At 36.6% G+C, this 10,397-nt stretch overlaps 1 pseudogene; it reads left to right on the plus strand.

Moving 5' to 3' along the window:
• Window positions 1-5,051: 5,051 nt before the first annotated feature.
• Window positions 5,052-9,209, plus strand: LOC121434603 (annotated as a pseudogene).
• Window positions 9,210-10,397: the final 1,188 nt, after the last annotated feature.

Consider the following 10,397-nt stretch of genomic DNA (forward strand, 5'->3'; position numbering starts at 1 on the left):
CACATTGATGACATTCATAGGGTTTCTTGCCAGTATGTGTTCTTTTATGATTTTGAAGAGAACAGTTGTGAGCTTACCTCATTGATTACATTCAAAGGGTTTCTCTCCAGTATGTGCTCTTTTATGCCTTTGAAGATGACTGTGTTGAGCAAAGGCCTTACCACACTGATTACATTCACAGGGTTTCTCTCCAGTATGTGTTCTTTTATGCCTTTGAAGATGACTGTGTTGAGCAAAGGCCTTACCACACTGATTACACTCATAGGGTTTCTCTCCAGTATGTGTTCTTTTATGGTATTGAAGGTGACTATGACGTGCAAAGGCCTTACCACACTGATTACATTCATAGGGTTTCTCTCCAGTATGTGTTATTTTATGCATTTGAAGACTACCACGTTGAAGAAAGGCCTTACCACACTGATTACATTCATAGGGCTTCTCTCCACTATGTGTTCTTTTATGGTATTGAAGGTGACTATGATGTGCAAAGGCCTTACCACACTGATTACATTCATAGGGTTTCTCTCCAGTATGTGTTCTTTTATGCATTTGAAGGTGACTATGACGTGCAAAGGTCTTACCACACTGATTACATTCATAGGGTTTCTCTCCAGTATGTATTCTTTTATGGTACTGAAGGTGACTTTGATATGCAAAGGCCTTACCACACTGATTACATTCATAAGGTTTCTCGCCAGTGTGTGTTCTTTTATGGTTTTGAAGAGTACCACGTTGAGCAAAGGCCTTACCACACTGATTACATTCATAAGGTTTCTCGCCAGTGTGTGTTCTTTTATGGTTTTGAAGAGTACCATGTTGAGCAAAGGCCTTACCACACTGATTACATTCACAGGGTTTCTCTCCAGTATGCGCTCTTTTATGGTATTGAAGCTGACTATGACGTGCAAAGGCCTTACCACACTGATTACAGTCATAGGGTTTCTCTCCAGTATGTGTTCTTTTATGGTATTGAAGGTGACTTTGATGTGCAAAGGCCTTACCACACTGATTACATTCATAGGGTTTCTCACCAGTATGTGTTCCTTTATGGTTTTGAAGAGTACCACGTTGAGCAAAGTCCTTACCACACTGATTACATTCATAGGGTTTCTTTCCAGTATGTGTTCTTTCATGCAATTGAAGATAATCCAGACGTGCAAAGTATTTACCACACTGACTACATTCATATGGCTTCTCTCCATTATGGGCTCTTTTATGCATTTGAAGATTACTGTTCTGAGCAAAGGACTTACCACACTGATTACATTCATAGGGTTTCTCTCCAGTATGTGTTCTTTTATGTCTTTGAAGATTATCCTGACGTGCAAAGCATTTACCACATTGACTACATTCATAGGGTTTCTCTCTAGTATGTGTTCCTTTATTCTTTTGAAGATGACTGTGATCAGCAAAGGCCTTACCAAGCAGATTAAATTTATATGATTTTTCTTCATTATGTGTTCTTTTATGACTTTGATGAGTTTCATAAAGAACAAAGTCTTTATCATCTTGACTATATTCATAGAGTTTCTCTCCAGTGTGTGTTCTTTCATGCATTTGATGATGACTGTGATAGTCAAAGGCTTTACCACATTGCTTAATTTCACAGCATTTTTCTCTGGTATGTGTTTTTTCATTCCTTAGAAGGTGAGTGTCATAAGACAAGGCTTTACCACTGTGAGAACATGTTGAAAATTTCTCTCCAATTTGATTTCTTTTAATCCTGCAAGGATAATTTACACATGCAAAAGCTTTACCACATTCAATACACTGTTGAACCTCAGATCTGTATGAATTAATTTCATAATTTGTTCCAACTGTAAAAATGAATAAAATATTAATGTCTTATGACTTCATTTAAAATCATGTTTTCTTCTTTCATTAGGAAAAATATTTGTGATGATAAATTCCTTTGTGTCATGGTTTACCATTTCATCTATAACTATCCCTATGTTTTTTCTATGATATTTTTCACATTTTTTTAAAAAAAAACTGCATACACTGAATGCCTTAAACTTACTGCATTCATAAATTTTACTATGAATCATTATACATTGGCTAAGTGAACAAAGACACCAAGAAGTATTGGCAGACTTAGAACTCTTGGGGCTTTTTTGTAATGTGAAGTTGTTTATGTATTAACAATGATGGTAGAAAACCAATTACTGTATACTTAGTCTTAATTGAACAACTATACTCTCCATGGGAACTACAGTTTATCTTCTAATTGTTCTTAATGAGTCGTATGCTACATCTTTCCATATCCATATTCTCATATGCTTGTATCAAGAGTTAACATATGATATACATAGTAAAGGAAGAATAGTGAATAAAAGATTTCCACATTGAATCCTCATGGTTTGACTTGCTGTTCCTCATAGACTTGTGGTATGGATATTAAGGTTTCTCCACAACAACTGCGCCTTGACCCTTGACTCTAACTGCCACTTTCACTAAACTTAGCAAGTCACAAAAACTTTATGAGTAATCCAAGTCTTACCATGAGCTATTGATTTAGGAGAAAGTTTGCAGCTACACTCATCACTGAAGTGTGTATACAGTTATTGTCATAAGTAGCAAGAAAGAAATGGACTGGCAGATCTACTACATAGCTCTCACGTTGCCATGACTCAAATGGTGATTTCTGTTTAGTCATTGCTTCCTTGACTATTTCTTTTTCTTTTTTTGGTTTTTTTGAGACAGGGTTTCTCTGTGGCTTTGGAGACTATCCTGGAACTAGCTTTGTAGACCAGGCTGGTCTCAAACTCCCAGAGATCCGCCTGCCTCTGCCACCCGAGTGCTGTTGACTTTTTCTTTAACGAATGCCTTGCAAATGCAATTCACATATGAGAAATTGAGGAATATGGATTTGTGAGAATTTAATAACCATCAATGCGCCGGGCGGTGGTGGCGCACGCCTTTAATCCCAGCACTCGGGAGGCAGAGGCAGGTGGATCTCTGTGAGTTCGAGGCCAGCCTGGTCTACAAGAGCTAGTGCCAGGACAGGCTCCAAAGCTACAGAGAAACCCTGTCTCGGAAAAACTTAAAAAAAAAAAAAAAAAAAAATAACCATCAATGCATTTAAAGCTGTGCTTATTTACACTGCTACTTTTGATTCATTGTTCCTGGACATATTACAAACTCATCAGAGGCACATTGTTATAAACTTGCACAGGAAAATTACCTTGCAGGTCTTCTAGAGCATTGACTATGTTCTTCAGTGTTACAGTCCTCCAAAATGTACCCTGAAATACAGTACCAGAATATGTATGTTATATTATTGAATATTGTACAACAATTAGTTCATTATCTTTTTTTTATTTTTTTTAATTAATTAATTAATTTATTTATTTATTTTTTGGTTTTTCGAGACAGAGTTTCTCTGTGGTTTTGGAGCCTGTCCTGAAACTAGCTCTTGTAGACCAGGCTGGTCTCAAACTCACAGAGATCCGCCTGCCTCTGCCTCCCGAGTGCTGGAATTAAAGGCGTGCGCCACCACCGCCCGGCTAGCTCATTATCTTAAGTGCACCTCAGAACTATGATTGTGTTATTCATCTCATTTTCTTCTTTCTAAATCAAATTACAGAACAACATTATAAGGCAAGGAAAGGTTGTCTCCATATTTTGAAACATGAAGGAAATTCATTTTTACCTATAGTAGTGAGGTTCCTGAAGGTCTCCAGCATCACATCTTTATAGAGATTTTTCTGGGAAGGACTCAGCAAATCCCACTCTTCCTGAGTGAAGTTGATATGTAGATCATCATAGGTCACTGCCTTCAAAAATATACCATACGAGTGTACATGTAAGCATGACAGTGACATCATTGGAAATGCATACTTCTTTGAAAATACAGTTGTATGATTCTGGTGTTACCCATTCTTATTCTGTGATATAGTCAGTTACTTTAGAAGTAAATTGAAAAGGAGAGTCAATTCTGTCATTTCTATACACTTTGAATGGGATTTCACCTTATAAGAACAATATCTATTAACAGGGTGAGACAAGAAAAAAGATCAACAGTAAATTGTATGCATGAGAAAATTGTATGAAAAATTCCTCATTACAGAAAGAAAAAAAGATACACAAATGGGTGTATTTGTTTATTGTGCCTTTAACCACAACACTGAAAAAACAGAGGTGGGTATATTTGTCTCTGAGTTGAATGTCATGCAAGTCAATATAATCAGGTCCAGGAGAGGTGGCAGTACACATTAAGTCTCTTTCTCCATTGCAAACCTCAATAACACAAACAATGGGATAGAAAAACTAACAGGCTTTTTTTGAAGTTTCTACAAAGAGTTGTTTTCACTCCAGTTCTGTAGTCTTCTTCCAGACCCTGAAGTACCCTAATATAAACTGCAATACCAATAACATTTTGAACAAAAAGAACTTCCTGTATAAAACAGTTACAAGTGGACAGATGAAAACAGTAGATATATAAATGTTGGTCATAAATAATCAACACAGACCTGGAGAGAGGGCAGATTAATTCAGCCCTCTTGCTGATCTTGAATGGAGATGGACAAATTTGCCTGTACTTACATGGGGATTATAATTATCCATTTTCCAGGGTAAGGATTTCTGATATCCTTTGATCACTTTCATGGTACATATCCATGCAGGCATATAAAACAATCATATTGATTTAAAAAATTCATAGCAAACATAACAAGCAAGTAGATGTTCATACAACTGTAATTTAATGACTCAAAATACTCAGGCAGTATAAAAGCTATCAATCCATGGGATGGCATCCTGGGAATTAGAGAGATACCCTCTGTCAATTTTTAAAATTCAAGATAAGCATGAAGCTCAGCACAGCAGCTTATACTTGACATAAAAAATACCTGCATTCCAGGGCCATCATCCAGTAACATAACAACAAATAGAGCCAGGAATGATGCCTCCCTCTACTTTCAGGAATTTAGAGCCACACAATGACTCAGATGAGCAAACAAAACAATTAAAACAGCAGGTTACCAAACTCTTGAGCACTGAATAACAACTGTTTCTGCTATATCTTCTGTGATTTAGAGATTGAGCCTATAATGATGGTAAACACATTTCAGTATAAATACGAATTTGGCTGATTAATGTCAAGCACAACACAGTAGATATAAATGTCAGGAAATTACGTTAGGGTATTGAAACTCATAGCATACAATCAGGAATTTCATCTAGAAATGCTTCTCCTACTAAGGATCCACAGAAAATTGAAATAAAACCAATAAGGAGAGAAAGTTCTTCAAATACATGATATTTTCTGGTGGGTTGTTTATTTAATCAAGTACGTTCTGAACCCAGTCACTATTGGTCCATTGTCAACAAATGAAAGAAATCATTTCATCACTTAAAAAATTCACATTTAATGACCCTTAAAGAAGGATTCTTAGAAGAAATGCAATACTAGCTCAGAATTGAGAAATAGATGTTTATTTATTAGGGATAGACTCACAAATCAGAATCCTATGCTTGAACTGAGATCAGAAACCGAATCATGCAGCCAGAAAGAGGCTGGACTCATGCTCTATACTGGTATATATAATATAAGAGGCCATGCCTTAGTGGTCAGGAAACCACTGGCTGTAAGATTTCCTACAGCACCTTCTCCTTTTGTTTAAATAAGAGAGTTCTAAGCCCAATACACAATTCTATACTATGAATAAGAACAATATATTCATTAATTATCCTATCCTAAATAGTTTATGTCTTGTATAATAACTTAGCCAAGTCATGAGAGGAAAGTAACTTCAACTATCTAGTCTTCAACCCCATCGAAGATCCAAGAAGAGAAATAATATAACTTGAGTAAGCAGGAAGTGCAATCAAGCAACTTTCAAAATGTGTAACAAATTACAGAGACAACTGGCTCCCTGGGCAATCATCCAAAGTCTCATTTGCAATGTTGAAGCAACCAACTTTGGCAAAGACCTAGAATAACTGACCGACAACTTAAGGAGGTAGGAAAATTTTAAAAACCATCTTATCCTCTCTTGGCAAGATTTAACAATCCTGCTTATCCATTTTTGCATATCATGTATCTTGTCAGTAGTTGAGACACGAACATGTCTTTGCCTAAAGGCCAGTTTTGCCAAGAAGAAAACAAGCTCCAAGTGAAGTAACCAGTGTTCAACATTCTCTCGGAAATAGAATGATGCTACTAGGAGCAATTGTGTCTCACTTAAACATAACTCAAAGTTATTTAAATGCCATAATCTACAGCTCTTTGAGGTGGTTGAAGATTACCTATATATGAAGAATATAATCTCTACGTATCTAAAGAACCTGATTATTCCACTATAAAAACCATAAATGACTATTGATCTATAATTCTTAATACCTATAAACTTAAAAACTAAGGCTCATATTAGAATATTATACAAGGGGGCTGGAGAGATGGCTCGCTGGTTAAGAGCATTGCCTGTTCTTCCAAAGGTCCTGAGTTCAATTCCCGGCAACCACATGGTGGTTCACAACCATCAGTAAAGAGGTCTGGTGCCCTCTTCTGGCCTGAAGGCATACACACAGACAGAATATTGTATACATAATAAATAAATAAATATTGGAATATTATACAATGAACAACTGAAACAAATGAGGACAATGACTTCAAAATGTAAACAATGTATAAGTATCTTGATTAGAGGTAGAAATGTATGTTTCAATATGACAAATATATATCAATCCATAAAAAGGTTTTTAAGCAGAGGTAGAAGCATGAATGCATACAATGTTCAATATAATTTCACAGTATATTAATATACAATAATCTATACCAATGCAATTTCCTATAAATAATAACTCACAATATTCACTCTATTTACCTACTATTATTATTAGTGTGAGTAAGCTCACACTAATCTATTATCCCATCCAATTTTCCCATTTTTTTTCAAAGTGATCCCTCAGCCTCTAAAATTTTCTCTCCATCTTGCAACCCTATACCAATTATAATCAACCCCTAAATGATATCCCTAATTCTGAGAACAAACTTTGTTGGGAGAGGAGATGTTGTCTTTTAGAATTACTTCCAGCTATCATGGGGAGGAATTTTCTTTCTATGGGATCCTGTGAAAGTAAAATGATGGTTAAGTTCCAAGATTACTGTCTGGTACAATTGCAAATAGTCTCTGCATATTTGGTAAGGTTTTTCTGAGCTTCCTATTAGGAGGTCTGTCCAGAACATTGTAAAAAGTGCACCATTTCAGCTAACCAAGTTAGAACCATCTTGACTAGCTGGTACTCAAAACGGATCTGGTAGTAGCACTATCATCATCATGACATAATATCAACCAGGTTGAGTTGATGTTCTGGGGCCCCATCTTCTTCCTGGAAATTTCAAAATTCACTGCAGGAAAATTTATTGTTCATTGTGCAAACCTTCAACATTAATTATATAGACATATACAGACAAATATATTCAGTGACATGTACAATAGAGACAAAAATAGATATAAAGAGAAGTAAATTTTTTTCTAAATTCTTTTTTCTTTCTGTCCCATGCTCCTGACATGAGACAGAAACTCTGAATTTTTCTTTTAACATGTTTGGATTTATAGAGGGACAGAGCCAGTGTCCAACTCCAAAGCCAACTCTATATATTCATAAACATTTATCCACCTAGAAAAGGCACCCAAGGTAATGATAGGATAAAAGTGTAGATTATTGAATCTACTCTTAAAAAAAATCAAAAGGCATATATATGTATGATGAGATAAAATGGTAGATCATTAAAATTAATTTAAAAAGTAACTACTTATTTAAATATTTTACATTGATATAGATATGTATGCTTCCTTTTGATAGTAATTTGATATTATTTTTGTTAAAACATACTGTCTATGATGTTATATTTTTACTCAAGATATTTTACCTAAAACAACAAACTTAAACATGTAGTGAAAATAGTTGCCAGGCAGTGGCGGCGCACGCCTTTAATCCCAGCACTCGGGAGGCAGAGTCAGGCGGATCTCTGTGAGTTTGAGACCAGCCTGGTCTACAAGAGCTAGTTTCAGGACAGGCTCCAAAATCAGAGAGAAACCCTGTCTCGAAAAAGCAAAAAAAAAAAAAAAAAAAAATTTAGTCCTTGAAAGTTATTATTATTAAAGTACTGCATATTAGTAGTTTGTTACTTATTAAAGTTGAAAGTATAATCATGTTAGGTATATTTTAACATTATACAGAATTTTATTATGCCTGTTGTTCTTCTTCCAGGAACCTTGATGGTGGTGAATAACATCTGTGTTAGCCAACAGAGAAAGCAGTTATCTCAAAATGACCATTAAACTGTTGTTTCTGACCTCTAATTGCTGATCTATCTTCCAACGACAGAAGTCTCATGATATGGATATTCTCTTAGCAAACAAAAGAGATCATTTGTGATGTCCCTCCCGGCCCTAGTACTTTCTTCTGGTCTAGATAAATGCTGCTTCACTGATACCCAATCCCAAACAACCTAGAGAAATGATTTGAAGAACAGTGGGGGAAGCAGGTGGTTGGGGATCCCTGCCTGAGAAGTGGGCCTTTGGGGAGACTGGGAATGAGGATCCTTCAGCTACAGGTTCTGGGACCAGCTGGGGAGTCCCCAGAAGCCAGAAGGAGCACTTCAATGACAGCATCATTGAGGACCCAGAGTAGAAGGTGATCAAAGCTTTAGGGAGTCAGGGAGATAGAGGAAGAGGATGAGAAATTAAAGGAGCTACAAAATGAGGTAGAGAAGCAGATGAATAAGAATACAACCCCAAAATAAGAGTACAACCCCAGACAATGCTGGCTCAGTGATCATCTCTTGAGGAGAAGATGGAGGCTGATGCCAGTTCCATCTATGTTGGCAATGTGGACTATGGTGCAACAGCAGAAGAGCTGGAAGCTCACTTTCGTGGCTGTGGTTCAGTCAACCATGTTACTAATTTGTCAGTCTGTAACAAATTCAGTGGCCTTGGCAAAGGGTTTGAAGATGTAGAATTCATAGACAAAGGGTCAGTGAGGACTCCTTGGCTTTAGGTGAGTCCCTGTTTAGAGTGAGACAAATCAAGATGATTCTCATCACTACAACAGACAGGGGTTTCCCACAAATCCAATACCATGCCCAGACTACTAATTACAACATCTCCCTGTCTTGATTCTACAGTGGTTTTGACAGCAGGCCCTGGGATCAAGTCTACAAGTGCCAGGCTAGAGTGACATCATGGTATTCCCCTTACTAAAAAAAGTATTGGAAGGAGAGAGGGGGAAAAAAGAGGAAAGAATGGAAAAAAGAATTTAAAAAGATAGAAAACCAATGATGACCTCGATGGGAAAAAATGTTTTTTAAAAAAGATATACTGGGGGGCTGAGAGATGGCTCAGAGGTTAAGAGCACTGGCTGCTCTCCCAGAGGATCCAGGTTCAATTCCCAGCAACCACATGGTGGCTCACAACCACCTATGATCTGGTGCCCTCTTCTGGCAGGCAGGCATACATGCAGACAGAACATTGTATACATAATAAATAAATAAATTAATTAATTAAAAGGCCGGGCAATGGTGGTGCATGCCTTTAATCCCAGCACTCGGGAGACAGAGGCAGGCATATCTCTGTGAGTTCAAGACCAGCAGACTGGTCTACAGAGCTAGTTCCAGGACAGGCTCCAAAGCCACAGAGAAACCCTGTCTCAAAAAAAAAAAGACATGAAGATGGACCTAGGAACTCATTTCATGGCAATGACAGGAAAGAGAATTGGATCGGATGCAGGGATGATTTATAAATCTAGTGACATGGAACTCATGAGGTACTTTGTATTTCTTAATGTGGAAAAGTATGGAGGAAGCAAGTATAACACCTCTGCTGGCTGAACCTGCCATGGATGGTTCTACAACAGGAAGGAAAAAGATTGGCACAGAAATTAATGATATAATACTGAAAATGAATGAGAAATGCAATGAAGTCATAATATGATTCTTTAGAAAATGGTAATCAAATCCTAAACTTTTAGAAAATAAGACTCATGATTTTAGAATCAGAAAAGGAATGGGAGAAAATACTCCATATTTGCAGAATAACAATCATAAAGTAATACTGAAACATGTTGTAAAAGATGAAAACCTAAAAATGTTAACAATGTTTTTACCATGAAGTGAAATATGACAGGCATGAAGAGTCAAATCTCTCATGTGTTCACTTGTATGTTTTGCTTAAAATTTCCCTTAGAAGTTGGTGGTATAATATGGCTAGCAAAAGATTGTGAGTGGTCCTCAAGAAGGCAGCTAGAAGGTGGTTACAAGGAATATTTTTTTGAAATAGAAAGATGGCTACAATTAGTATATCATGGAAACAACACACTTAACAATAGCCACAAATAATATAAAATATTGTGGAATAACTCAAAAAATGGAAGGCATGTATGATAAGAACTTT

Source organism: Microtus oregoni, unplaced genomic scaffold (genome assembly GCF_018167655.1).
Source record: "Microtus oregoni isolate MIOR12 unplaced genomic scaffold, Mior012 000044F_001, whole genome shotgun sequence".
Taxonomy (NCBI): domain Eukaryota; kingdom Metazoa; phylum Chordata; class Mammalia; order Rodentia; family Cricetidae; genus Microtus; species Microtus oregoni.